The 12,169-nt window shown below is 42.9% G+C and overlaps 1 long non-coding RNA gene across 1 annotated transcript; it reads right to left on the bottom strand.

Annotated features, from left to right (window-relative positions):
* Positions 1-1,824: 1,824 nt before the first annotated feature.
* LOC148031059 (uncharacterized) lies at positions 1,825-12,162 on the bottom strand. The gene is made up of 4 exons (XR_015691975.1): positions 12,074-12,162; positions 11,816-11,989; positions 2,037-2,138; positions 1,825-1,950 (listed from the first exon to the last, which is right to left on the bottom strand). It is a non-coding gene; the product is annotated as an uncharacterized LOC148031059 (long non-coding RNA).
* Between the last annotated feature and the right edge of the window lie 7 nt (positions 12,163-12,169).

Here is a 12,169-nt window from a genome sequence, read left to right as displayed (position 1 = left end):
GGATGTTGGCCAAAAGAACTTGGTGCCTTGGATTATCTCAATAGAAAATAAATTGAATTACCAACAAAGTTAGCACGGTACAATTGTGGCATATATGCTTCAAATATAAATCAACACTCACGCTTAAGATTCTAGTAGAAATATGCTCCAAAAATGATAATCATTATGCATGATATAGAAGTTTGTAATCATTCTCATCAAATTAATGTCCATTTTCATCTTTTTGATTCATTGGTGCTATCCTTACATCCACATGTTGCAATAGACAGGATATTTCATTGTTCATTATAAAATGACAAATTTTAATTTATGGACTTGCACTTTGTAGTACTTAAAATGCTACTAATAATTGATTATATGTGCATTCCATAGGCATAGTTTAATTAAGTCAACAACAATGATATGCCATACTTTGGCCTCTGTTGCAATGCACATTAATTTTCAGGATTCACTATTGGATTCCTTGAATATTCTTTACTATAATAATATGCTGCATGATGTAATATTAAGCATGGCTTTAGTTCTTTTAGGGCTTCACATGATAAATATTGTATTTAAATTAGCTTGTTTTTGGGTTGTTTTCACAACATTCATTTTAATTATTTAATCATTTATTTTCATTAGCTCTACCAAAACCTCAATTACCTTCCGTAAAGGTTGATACTGGCATCCATGACCTTCCTCTTCTTTTTGCTTCTTCTTTGTTTGTTGAAAATTTAAGAAATTAATTTTTTTGAAATTACCTTAACCATGGGTTATGTTGAGCACTTCAACTTAATTCATTATGTTTTCCAACAACGATTTTAATCATGTTTTAAAAAAAGTAAAGTTATTTGGTTAAACTCAACCATATTTTTATGCTATTAACCCATACTTGAATCAACAAATTATTTTAACTCCTTTTGGATTTTGGCAACCCTAACTACATTTTTTTCCTTACCCATAAAGAATCAACGTTGTATGTTAACTACACTTGTATTTATATTTCATAGCACAATATTAAGTTTTTTAACTTGTGTTTAACTCAAATCGATTTATGGGGGTCATTAAGCCCTTCCTTAATAACAATACAGAACCCTTTCATTGGCAATCCATGCTAACAAGTATGATTTTTGCATTTAGGAACCAACTTTGTGCTTGACACACTCATGATTTTAATTATGTGGTAATTATGGCTCCACCACATTTGGGATGGTACCCACCCTAGTTCAAGTAATCCACATACATATCATTGCATATAGTTCTTTATCATGAAGGGTTTATTATCAATTCACACTTGATATACGTGTGTGCTTACATCACATCCAAAATTGTGCGCCCTAGTAGTTAGAATCATTGGCTCCTTATGAAGTGACTCATGCACCAATTGTGGACATTCAAGGCAAGATATAGTGTTTTGTCCAACTTCTTTCTTTATCCCACCCTATGTGCTAGTGTCAATGCACAACCACAAAACCGTAGTCTTCCTTACCTAAGGCAACAACAAATAGCACTGTTGTCCATTCAAGGAGCAACGACTCTAAGGGTTGAAATCACTATTGCTAAATTATTATAAAAAACTAGTAATTATTGAATTAATACAAATTACAACCTAATGTAACTACACTATTGCTACCAAATCACACTATAACCAATACACTATTATTACTAGTTACTACTTAACACTAAAATTAATTACAATTTTATAATTGAGCAATGATCCATGATCCAATGAAAATGTTTATACTATCAAAAACCAAATAAATCATTTTTATCTAGATGTTCCACAGATACACATTTTTACTGCAAGTCCAGGCCACAAGAGGGAGGCAATGGCAAGGTGGGCAATGTCAAACCTAGCATAATTTTCCATCACAATAGACATCACTTTGCAAGCACGTCAAGAGACCACTTGTGAAGGTCCTCTTTGATCTTGGCCACATACGTACTATCGAACCATGTCCTCCTTAACTGCAATGAGCAAAGGCTAATGCAACTAAGCAAGGCAAGCTACAAATCCAAACAAAAATATCTATAAAAAGTAAAGTTATGCATACCCAGTTCCTCATTGGCTTCCCCACCACACCATCGTAAATAAAGGCCTTCATGTATGCCATCACATAAAACCCACAATCAATCGCATTTGTTTGATGGGGGGCCTGCAAATGAAACCATAAGACAATGGGTTAGCGAAAAGTAAAGCAATAGACAATGTTAGCGAGCTTTATGCAAATGAGTTTTATGCCACGCTCTAGTTGCAAGACATTTATATGGATCACCTTCATCTCATCAATGGCAGATAATGTCTTGAAACACTTTGGGTCTAGACATCGCTTTGACAAGGCGTGATGGCCCTAGCATGTAGACATATTAGAGAAAATATTCATCCATGACAATAATGTTAACCCCAACACGAAGAAAGTAAAAGGAAATAAAAAAGGCGCAAGGCAAAGGCAGAAAAAAGGTAGCCCGACTGAAGAAAGAAGAGGAGAAAAGGCCAAAAGCGCAAGGGCAATCTTAAAAGTCCAAGGCAAATGCAAAAGGGGAAAGGTGCATTTTAAAATACAAAGGCGCACCTTGAAATCTTGTAAAAGAGTGCCAGGCTCTCTCCTGTGCAAATTGTAAAGATAGACGGGTGGTGGAGAAGAAGCAAGAAGGATAGAAAGGAAATAGGAAAAGAGGACCTAGGCCAATGGCCGGTCATGTAAAAAGGGGAAGACCGCCCAAGGAGGAGTAGGGCATGTATAAAAGCCAAAAGTGGAATGAGAAGCTCATTCTTGTGTGTGGCCAAAAGTAGCTCTCCTCTTCTTCTTCTTCTTCTTCTTCTTCTTCTTGCTTGCTTGAGATTGTGCTTGAGAGAGGGAGTGTGAGGGAGTGAGTGTGTGAGGGTGAGGGACCGGGGAGGAGAAGCTCTCCATCTTCTCCTCTCTTCTTCTCTTCTCTTCTCTTCTCTTCTCTTCTATTGTCTTGCTCGCGGCGATGGAGCTTGGAGCATGAAGCTTGAGAATGGAGCTTGCTTGAAGCTTGCACTTGGATGCATGAGAGAGGAGGTAACTCGATCGGCATAGAGGTAAGCTCACTACACTCGTAGATATGGATGGCGCGTCGGCTATGTGAGAGGTAGCCATTAGTGCTCGGCTTGGAACACTTGAACAATAAGCGGTCCGTGGGTCTTGGCGGTTGAGTGAGAGCTCCCACATTTTGGTTCCGTTGCTAGGACCAACGGATTCAAGCCTTGAGCGCTTGCGGGCTTCGAATCGAGCATTGAAGCAGGGTTTTCCCTGAACCGGTGCTTGAGGTAGATAGGTAGGAAGCGAGGGAGTTTGAAGAAGTATTCGATCTCCTTAGCAAGTAGGTTTTTGATTTGCTGCTAGATATTAGAGTAGGACCATCCATCTCCATCTTTGGTTTTGATCCTTGTTGCATTAGGTTAAGGTTAGGATAGGAAAAGAGAAGGAAAACAATAGGGTTTTTTGTTGCTGTATAACAGGCTGAAACAGGGACATAGGGGCACAGATTCAAATTTCTGGTTGGAAGAGTATGAGGGACTAACCTCTAAGGTCACAACAGGCTGGGATGGGGTTATAAGAGGCCCAGGAAACAAGGAAAGGCCACATTTGATATCCTGCCCTCTAAGAAGAGAGTGTGCTTGAGAGCTAGGGAGAGGGAGAAGAGAGAGAGAGCTACGGGGAGATCACGATTTGGTGAAGTAGACGTCAGCCTAGAGGCGTCGCGCGCAACTTGCAGGCCGTCGGCCGCGCAATCGAACCAGTTCATCCGAGTCCCTGAATAGGATTGCCCTATCTCTGGAATTAGACCGTCCGACTCCGAAAATCGGACCTCTCCGAAAACCGTCCAACTCTGAAAATCGAACCACCCTTCCGATCAAATTCCCAAAATCGGACCAGTCCCAGAATCAGACCAAAATCGGACCAGTCCCAGAATCGGACCAATCCCAGAATCGGACCACCTTTGTCTGTCGGATCGGACACTCGATCGTCCAATTTTGAAAATCGGACAGTTGGACCTTGAAAATCGGACACAAGGAATCGGGCCACTCAGAATCGAATGCCTATCAAAATCGGATGTCCGATTCCAGAAATTGGACGTGACTAAAATCGGACCACTGGGCCAATCGGAGCAACCCAAAATCAGACGTCCAATTCTGATAATCGGACTCTTGAAAATCAAACATCTGAGAATCGGACAGAAAACTATCAAAATCGGACAGGTATCTAGGATACAAATTTTGATGCATCTAAACCCCGAAATTGACCCCAAAGGTTACGTAGAGCTAAAGGCACATCACAGATCCATCACTGGGCTGAAACTTAGAGCAAGTAGTTCAAAATTTGGCTATAAACGGTCCTCCAAATTGTGCATGGCGTTTACCATAACGGCCTTGCGGGCCAGGGGGGACTGCACCCCTCGGACCCCTGTAGAGGGGGCTCTGCTCCCCTCCGCACCTCCCCCAAGTAGGTTGGAGAGAAAACATGCATCATGACAGGTCCTCCAAATTGGACCCTAGTGTAGTGATGGCTCTACACGAGCATGGATTCTCACTTGCAAAAGAGCAACCAAAAGCCCATACCCAAACATAGAGAAACAGAGACCCTAGAACATCAATGGGACAATCTAGCCATCAAGGGCAAAAAGGCCACACCACAAGAACACAAAGACATTGTGTTCAGACCGCATCTAGTCAGAGCAAAATGCAACATCAACAAGCTACAATTGCGAAGATGACTAGACATGACACTCTTGACGAGAGATGCACCTTGAGCAGCACTGCACAGACAACCCAAGACATCGGTGGAGAATCCACATCTAGTTGTGCAATTGGGGACTCAAGGGCATTTGTCAGAAGGCTTAAATTTACAAGCCAAGACCCGAAAGACGAGGACATAGTACCACCTGCTTATCTTAGGGTCAAACTCACTGCGAAAAGAGAGCATATTATTGATGCTCTGATTGATGAAGGAGCAGATTTCAATATCTTGACTTACGAAGCATGGACTCTACTAGGTCAACCAGAGCTCAAACCGATTGATGCAACTCTTAATCCTTACAGGGAACACCCACAAGCACTTCTAGGGAAGTGCAGAATCCTTGTAACTATTGAAACAGAAAGCTTGCCAATCCTATTCTATGTTCCTCCAAATGGCGAGAATTGTGGAAAGGAAATCCTCATAGGAACGCCCTTCAAAAAGGCAACGAAGTGTGAAGCCGACTATATACCATAGAGGATACACCTAACACTACCATGTGTGAGGATAATCACGACTTTTAGCAAGGGTGGCCTCACCAAACCTCGAGGGAAGGGCAAGGAGCATTCTGACATACCAAGCAAGCCTAGTAATGAGAGCAAGGAGTTGTTGAAAGAGTTGATACAAGCACAGGTTGAACGGAGAGAACCAGCGAGTGAGGCCATACTTGAAACAAAAAGGTTAGGAGACAAGGCCAAGGATAGGGTTTGGACTTACAAATATCGTAGAAGACCACGAAAGAAGCCCAAGCCTTATAGACAAAGGCATCGATGGAGAGCTAGCATAACGTCGCGATGGATATCCAAGGCGTTGCTTCGTGCTCAAGGGTATTATGCAGGCAACCGAGGGATTTGGGTACCAAAACCCCCTACTAAACCACCTCTGTCAGAAGCCCAAATTATGTCAAAAGCAAAGAGGCATAGGAGGAAACCTAAACAAAAATCCAAGTCTCAAACCAAAAATATTGGAGTGATTGAGCCCCTCACGATTGAAATCAAGAAACGAAACATGACCTATCAAAAAGTAGATCCTCAGCCTAGCGTGCTTAGCAAGCAGATATCAGAGGTAACTGTCGAGTGTGCACAAGGTCCACTAGTGCCCAAGGAGCCTTTGACTTCCCAAGAAGATAATGAGTACCATAGGCACAACATTGCTCATGATAAGGCTGATTGCTCAACAAAGCTGATGATAGAATCGTCTAACAATCACGAGCAAATTCTCCAGTCAGTGCCAAGCCCACGTAGGAGTCCCAAATCTCCTACATCCTCTTCACCTAAATGGACACAGGAAGCACGGCAGCAGCATCCTCGTGCCGCTGCTCAACTTGCACAAGTGAATGCGCAAAGGGCAACAAAAGACACGACCACTTTTGATCTGCCTAAGGACTTGACACCGCACTCTACCAATGGTAGCCAGTCCACTGAACTAGCCACCACTACTTCCAATTAGGGACCATAGCAGTCACAACCTTTGGCTGTGACAACACCCATTGCGGAACATGTCCTTAGCAATTCACCTTTGGAAGAGATGTCGCAACAAACATCCTTGACACCTCCAATCCTTCCAAAGCACCTAAAGCCTAGGCTTGAGGATAAATCTCTCAAAGAGTTGGCCAAAGAAATGGTGCATCTGACCAAGGAACTAGAGATGAAGTGCATGGTGAAGCTTGATCACAAGCTGACAGCCATCACATGTGCATACGTCCATGTGGACATCGAAAGGCCAACACCAGAGCACACAAAGCTCATAGCTAAACCACTGACTTGGTATGAGCAGCAACATGTTTGTTTCTGCTATGTAGCTATTGTTGAAGAAGTCATTAAGGACATCCCAAAAGCCACAGCTAGAGAATTGCACTTGACACCCTCATTTTATACAACTCTATGTGAGACAAACAAGGAAAAGCTTGAAGCAATCAAATGAAAAGAGAAAGGACAAGGTACCTTTGCACAAAATTGGTACTCCAACCAAAGTTTGGCAGCCAAAATTGGCCACTGACTAATGACACTTGCTGAGCAAAGGAAAGCCCTTTGGACATCAATACATGACTCCACGTACGTTGCCCTGACCTCATTGAGAGTGTTGGCAATTGCCCATGATGTCCAGCTTTCTACCACTGTCCAAAAACATCCCTTGTATGATAAAGTGCTTCTAGAAGAAGATCTACACGTGGCTAGCAGGCTAGGAGTAGGGAGCATGGTACTTGATGTCAGCACATATGTCTTCAAGACCCTACAATCCTAGATCTCTATGCTTCCCATCAATACAACCCTGACTTCTTCAATTGGTTTCTTCCAAGCCTACATCAAAAACCCTAAACCGTCTCATGGTTCTACACTAGAGTCACCCAAACCTCCAGAGCAAGAGAACAATAGCTCTAAACACAACACTCACCTTGACAAGAAGCAATGGAGATAGGTTCTAATAGATAAGGACAAAAATCTAGAGCAAATGCCTAACCAGGAGCAACTGTCAATGCAATCAAATGTGGGGCTGAACAGAGGAGAATTAGCTGGACATCTAGACTCTCCAAAAAGAGAGGAAGTTGAACCCTCGCAAACTAGCAAGGCTGTTCAACCTAGTGAGGATATAGCAAAATCCCATGACGACATGCCATAGAAAGAGAATGCTAAGGCCCAACCAAGCACATCAACTACTCACCTAGTTCAAGATCCTACACACTTGCTGACACGCCTCTGAAAATCTTGTTTCGTGGTTGGTGAATGATAATCCCTTGCAAGGTTCTCTATGTGGAGCTTAAAGGGTACACCTCTAGTGCCCAACAGAAAGAGAAGAAAACAACGAAAACAATGACAGTTGCAAGCTACTGCAGACGACAAGAAGATTGGGATCAAGAGTACTGAAGGGATGATGAACAAAGCGTCTAGTTCATCCATAGATAACCCATTGCCATCTCTCCTAACAGTGGTGAAATCTCAGACACATCCATGTGTTCTGATAAATCAAAGCAACAATTACCGTCAACTATTGCTTGCGACACTCAATCCACCGATAGAGAAACTCGCATTGATCAATCAAGAGTGGATACAACACTGTCACAACAGGATGCTTAGACCACGCCGGTCACATCCGAGGAGAACCATGACACAACTACCATAAAGCCTCAAGAGAAACATGAAAACCTCGAAGGCATAAGCAATCCTGGCATTGATCAATCTTGCTCATCTAGGCCTCAGCCCCCAGCTATGCTAAAGCCAAAGGAAACCCTTAGAACTTTGCTTGAGATAGCAACCTAGCAAGCCCTCATAGAACATAGAGATGTCGCACAGAGTGCTTGACCAAGTGGGACACTAAACTGAAATTATTCGCACGTGTCTATGTTCATGCAGACATGGGCACATTCCCTAGGGAGCATCTTGAGGAATATTTGCCTTATCCACTAGCGTGGGAAGAGCAATAATACCTTGACGGACATTATGACAAGCTCTTACATGAACGCATGCGAGTCATCTCTGACGAGGAGGCTGACAAACTATGCTTAACCGTGACATTTAATGAAATGCTCTGCCAGCCAAATCTCTTAGAGATAGAGCAACTAAAGTGACAATCAGAGGGTAGAAGCCAATTTGAAAAACGTTGGCCGCGCTACAATGGCCAAACTTGGAGCCCAAATCATGATAGTCTCAGAGGAGCAACTGGCCAAATGGTGATCCCAAAGAGACCCGACCTATGTGGCACCAACTTCATTTCGAGTTCTAGCTACAGTTTGAAGTATGGACCTAGCTGGAACTAGCCTAGAGAGCCCTTTGATTGATAAAGTTCTCACTGAGGAGGAGCTACATGTTTCCAGTAGACTCGGACAAGGCACCATGCTACTCGATGTTGCCAAATATTTATTATTGCTAAGTAGGCTACCACAGAAGCTAGATATGTGTGCCACACTTGAGTACAATCCTGAGTTCTACAATTGGTTTTTATCCTCACAGAGGGACATGGTTTCATGAACATGTACATAAATAAACAACGTGTTTTGTGACTGTGTAAATAATACCAAAAGAAGCAAAGGCCAACACACCCCATGAGCAATGATGACCAAGTGCAGGTGATACGCATCAAGTCAAAACTAAGGGATTCAGGTTGGCGATGTCTTGTTTAGCTAGAAATTTTCATTATGGTTGAAGCTTATGACTTGCATGTGCTCTCACGCCTTTCCAAGTGAATGCAGAATGACACAGGTCAATGTCTAGAAGTGTTTAATATCCAAGTCACCACAAGACCACCAACCCCACAAAGAACCATTATGGAGGAAGTGACAGGAATACCAAGAAACAAAAGCCATGACGGAAGTGCCACTGGATGAGAACCAAGGATACCTCTGTAGAAAGCACATATTGCAACTAAGCATGGCCAAAGCATAATCATCGATTACCTCCTCCTTCTTGGATAGACTCTATGTTCGGGCAGGAGCCACGATCTCAACAAGGGCGAACGTATCTTCATCATCCAGGATTCAATTTGCAAGATGCTCTGCCCTTGTCCTACACAACTCACTCCAAGTGCTACCTCAATTGTTTGATGCCTCACATGTTACAAAGAGGTTTGCAAAATCTCAAGTATATCTCTTCATCTCAACAACAGTTCCTCTAGCATCAAGGCTGGTGATACAATCATCTTTGTAATATCCATTCTTCATAGCCTTTGGATCCCAACATTTCTCAATCGAAATGAAAGGCTAACAACCTCAATGTATGGCATTGATTATATTCATTTTTTCCACTAAAAAAAAAAGAAAGAAAGAAAGAAAAGAAAAGAAAAGAAAAGGGAAAAAAGAAAGAAAGAAAGAAAGAAAGAAAAAAGCACACACGATCACAACACCACACCTAGGGGTCCTCAGATTAGGTACATCCAGTGACCTTAGTCGGCTGGCTCCGTCCCTAATCCCCTAGCCCTTTGTACATCCCCCACAATTTTTCAGGGCACATCAAGGGTAGCACATACCTAGGGAGCTCACCTCGCCTATGGTTAGACCTGTCACCCTGAACGACTTGCACAATTCATTTGCACTCCATCTCAATGCCATTACAATCAACAGTGGTAAGCAAGGCATGAAAGACAATGGAAAAGTACACCATACTTTTCAAGCACTACAAGTAGCCACTAGCTACCAGAAGCTAAGACATCAAGGAGCTCAATTATGCTGCTTGCCTTGACAAGACCATAATGATGTCTCAAGCAATCTTCAAATGTACTCCCCGTCTTTATCGACAAATTTTTCCATCAACTTAGCCCCTTGCTTCACTGACCCATTGCTATACAAGGAACCATGCCGACAGTCTTCTAACTAAGTAATACCTAAATACGCATGTGTATTCACTTAATATTTCCACTATAACCTATACACGGTTTGGGTCCTCAAGTGCAGGACAATACTCCATGCTTGCTTAGAGTTCGACCTGTCTCCCAAACTAATCAAAATATGTCTTGTGCACGATAAGAAGACTAGCACTACCCCTTAGGGAGAGACCACATGAGGGGTTTTCCAATTACAGGTATTAAAGACTCCAATGAAAGCACCGTCAGCTCTACATCAACACTCAACTCTAAACTCTTGTCCTTTACTTCATCATGCAAGACCACCAGAGAATCATCACGAGCAGAATCCACCATGAGTATCCCGAGAACACCAACACCCGTGCCAGCTATGAGTGACCATTCCCAACAAAGAGTAGCCCTATCGCCACCTACAACAATCATATCACCAGCCAATCAGAACAACAAAGTGCCACCAACGACCTTCATCCGCACCAACATCAGAACTCCTCCAAGGCAAACCAAAATAGTCCCTTCCACCCACATCTTCAGTGCAAGCTCTGCATGCTACCTTTGACGAAGAGTGCCATGGGACTAGCACTCGTCTAGGAAGGGGGTAATGTTAACCCCAACACGAAGAAAGCAAAAGGAAATAAAAAAGGCACAGGGCAAAGGCGGAAAAAAGGTAGCCCGACTGAAGAAAGAAGAGGAGAAAATGCCAAAAGCGCAAGGGCAATCTTAAAAGTCCAAGGCAAAATGCAAAAGGGAAAAGGTGCATTTTAAAATACAAAGGTGCACCCTGAAATCTTGTAAAAGAGTGCCAGGCTCTCTCCTCTGCAAATTGTAAAGATAGACGAGCGGTGGAGAAGAAGCAAGAAGGATAGGAAGGAGATAGGAAAAGAGGATCTAGGCTAATGGCAGGTCATGTAAAAAGGGGAAGACTGCCCAAGGAGGAGTAGGGCATGTATAAAAGCTAAAAGTGGAATGAGAAGCTCATTCTTGTGTGTGGCCAAAAGTGGCTCTCCTCTTCTTCTTCTTCTTCTTCTTCTTGCTTGCTTGAGATTGTGCTTGAGAGAGGGAGTGTGAGAGTGTGAGGGAGTGAGGGAGTGAGTGTGTGAGGGTGAGGGACCGGGGAGGAGAAGCTCTCCATCTTCTCCTCTCTTCTTCTCTTCTCTTCTCTTCTCTTCTGTTGTCTTGCTCGCGGCGATGGAGCTTGGAGTGTGGAGCTTGAGGATGAAGCTTGCTTGAAGCTTGCACTTGGATCGTGGAGCTACCGGAGTGCACGAGAGAGGAGGTAACTCAATCGGCATGGAGGTAAGCTCACTACACCCGTAGATATGGATGGCACGTCGGCTATGTGAGAGATAGCCATTAGTGCTTGGCTTGGAACGCTTGAACAATAAGTGGTCCGTGGGTCTTGGCGGTTGAGTGAGAGCTCCCACAAATAATGCATGCTAAGTGGATGTGTGTAGGGTTGAAGATACCTCTTCATGGTTCGCAGACACTGCATGGCATCCTTGCATTCCAATGAGTCAAGGTACATGATGGCACCTCGATCGTTGGGTAGTCGATCCACTCTTTTGACACGTGGATTATGAAACTCTAAATACTTATGAAACCAACTGTGCCATGTGCAAGCAAGTGCAAGATGCAAGCCCTAAGCTCATATGTAGCCAATTGAGTCATGTAAACATAGAAGCACATTGCAACCCTTAAGAAACACGAAAGTATTTCAATCACATGAGCCATGGTGGCAATTAGACACTTGCTAAAGTAGAATGCATAGCATCAATGCATACCTCAAGACCACCAAGAAGATAAATATTGCTCGCGTAGGGTCAACACCATTAAAGTAGTTATGTAATGCCACATCCTTGTCCTTTTCCTCAATCATGTTCATATATGGATACCAAAGAGAATCAATGAAGCAAACATCGAAAGCGTGCTCTCTTGGAAGCATATACTCCATCCAACTATGAAAGGAAACATCATTTAGTAACATAAACTTTCAAAGCCTAAAGCCAAAAACATTGCAGTATGCCTAAACCCTTACTTACATGGCAAATAAATTCATAGTCCTGGTACTCGCCTCTTCTGCACTAACCAATGCAGCTATCAAGCGACTGTCAATGTCCACGCGAAGCTTCGACACA

Source organism: Lygodium microphyllum, chromosome 9 (genome assembly GCF_053477565.2).
Source record: "Lygodium microphyllum isolate KBCC chromosome 9, Lygodium_microphyllum_v1.1.10, whole genome shotgun sequence".
In the NCBI taxonomy this organism is placed as follows: Eukaryota; Viridiplantae; Streptophyta; class Polypodiopsida; order Schizaeales; family Lygodiaceae; genus Lygodium; species Lygodium microphyllum.
Note: the sequence above shows the minus strand (reverse complement) of the source record. Positions and strands in the feature narration are given on the sequence as shown.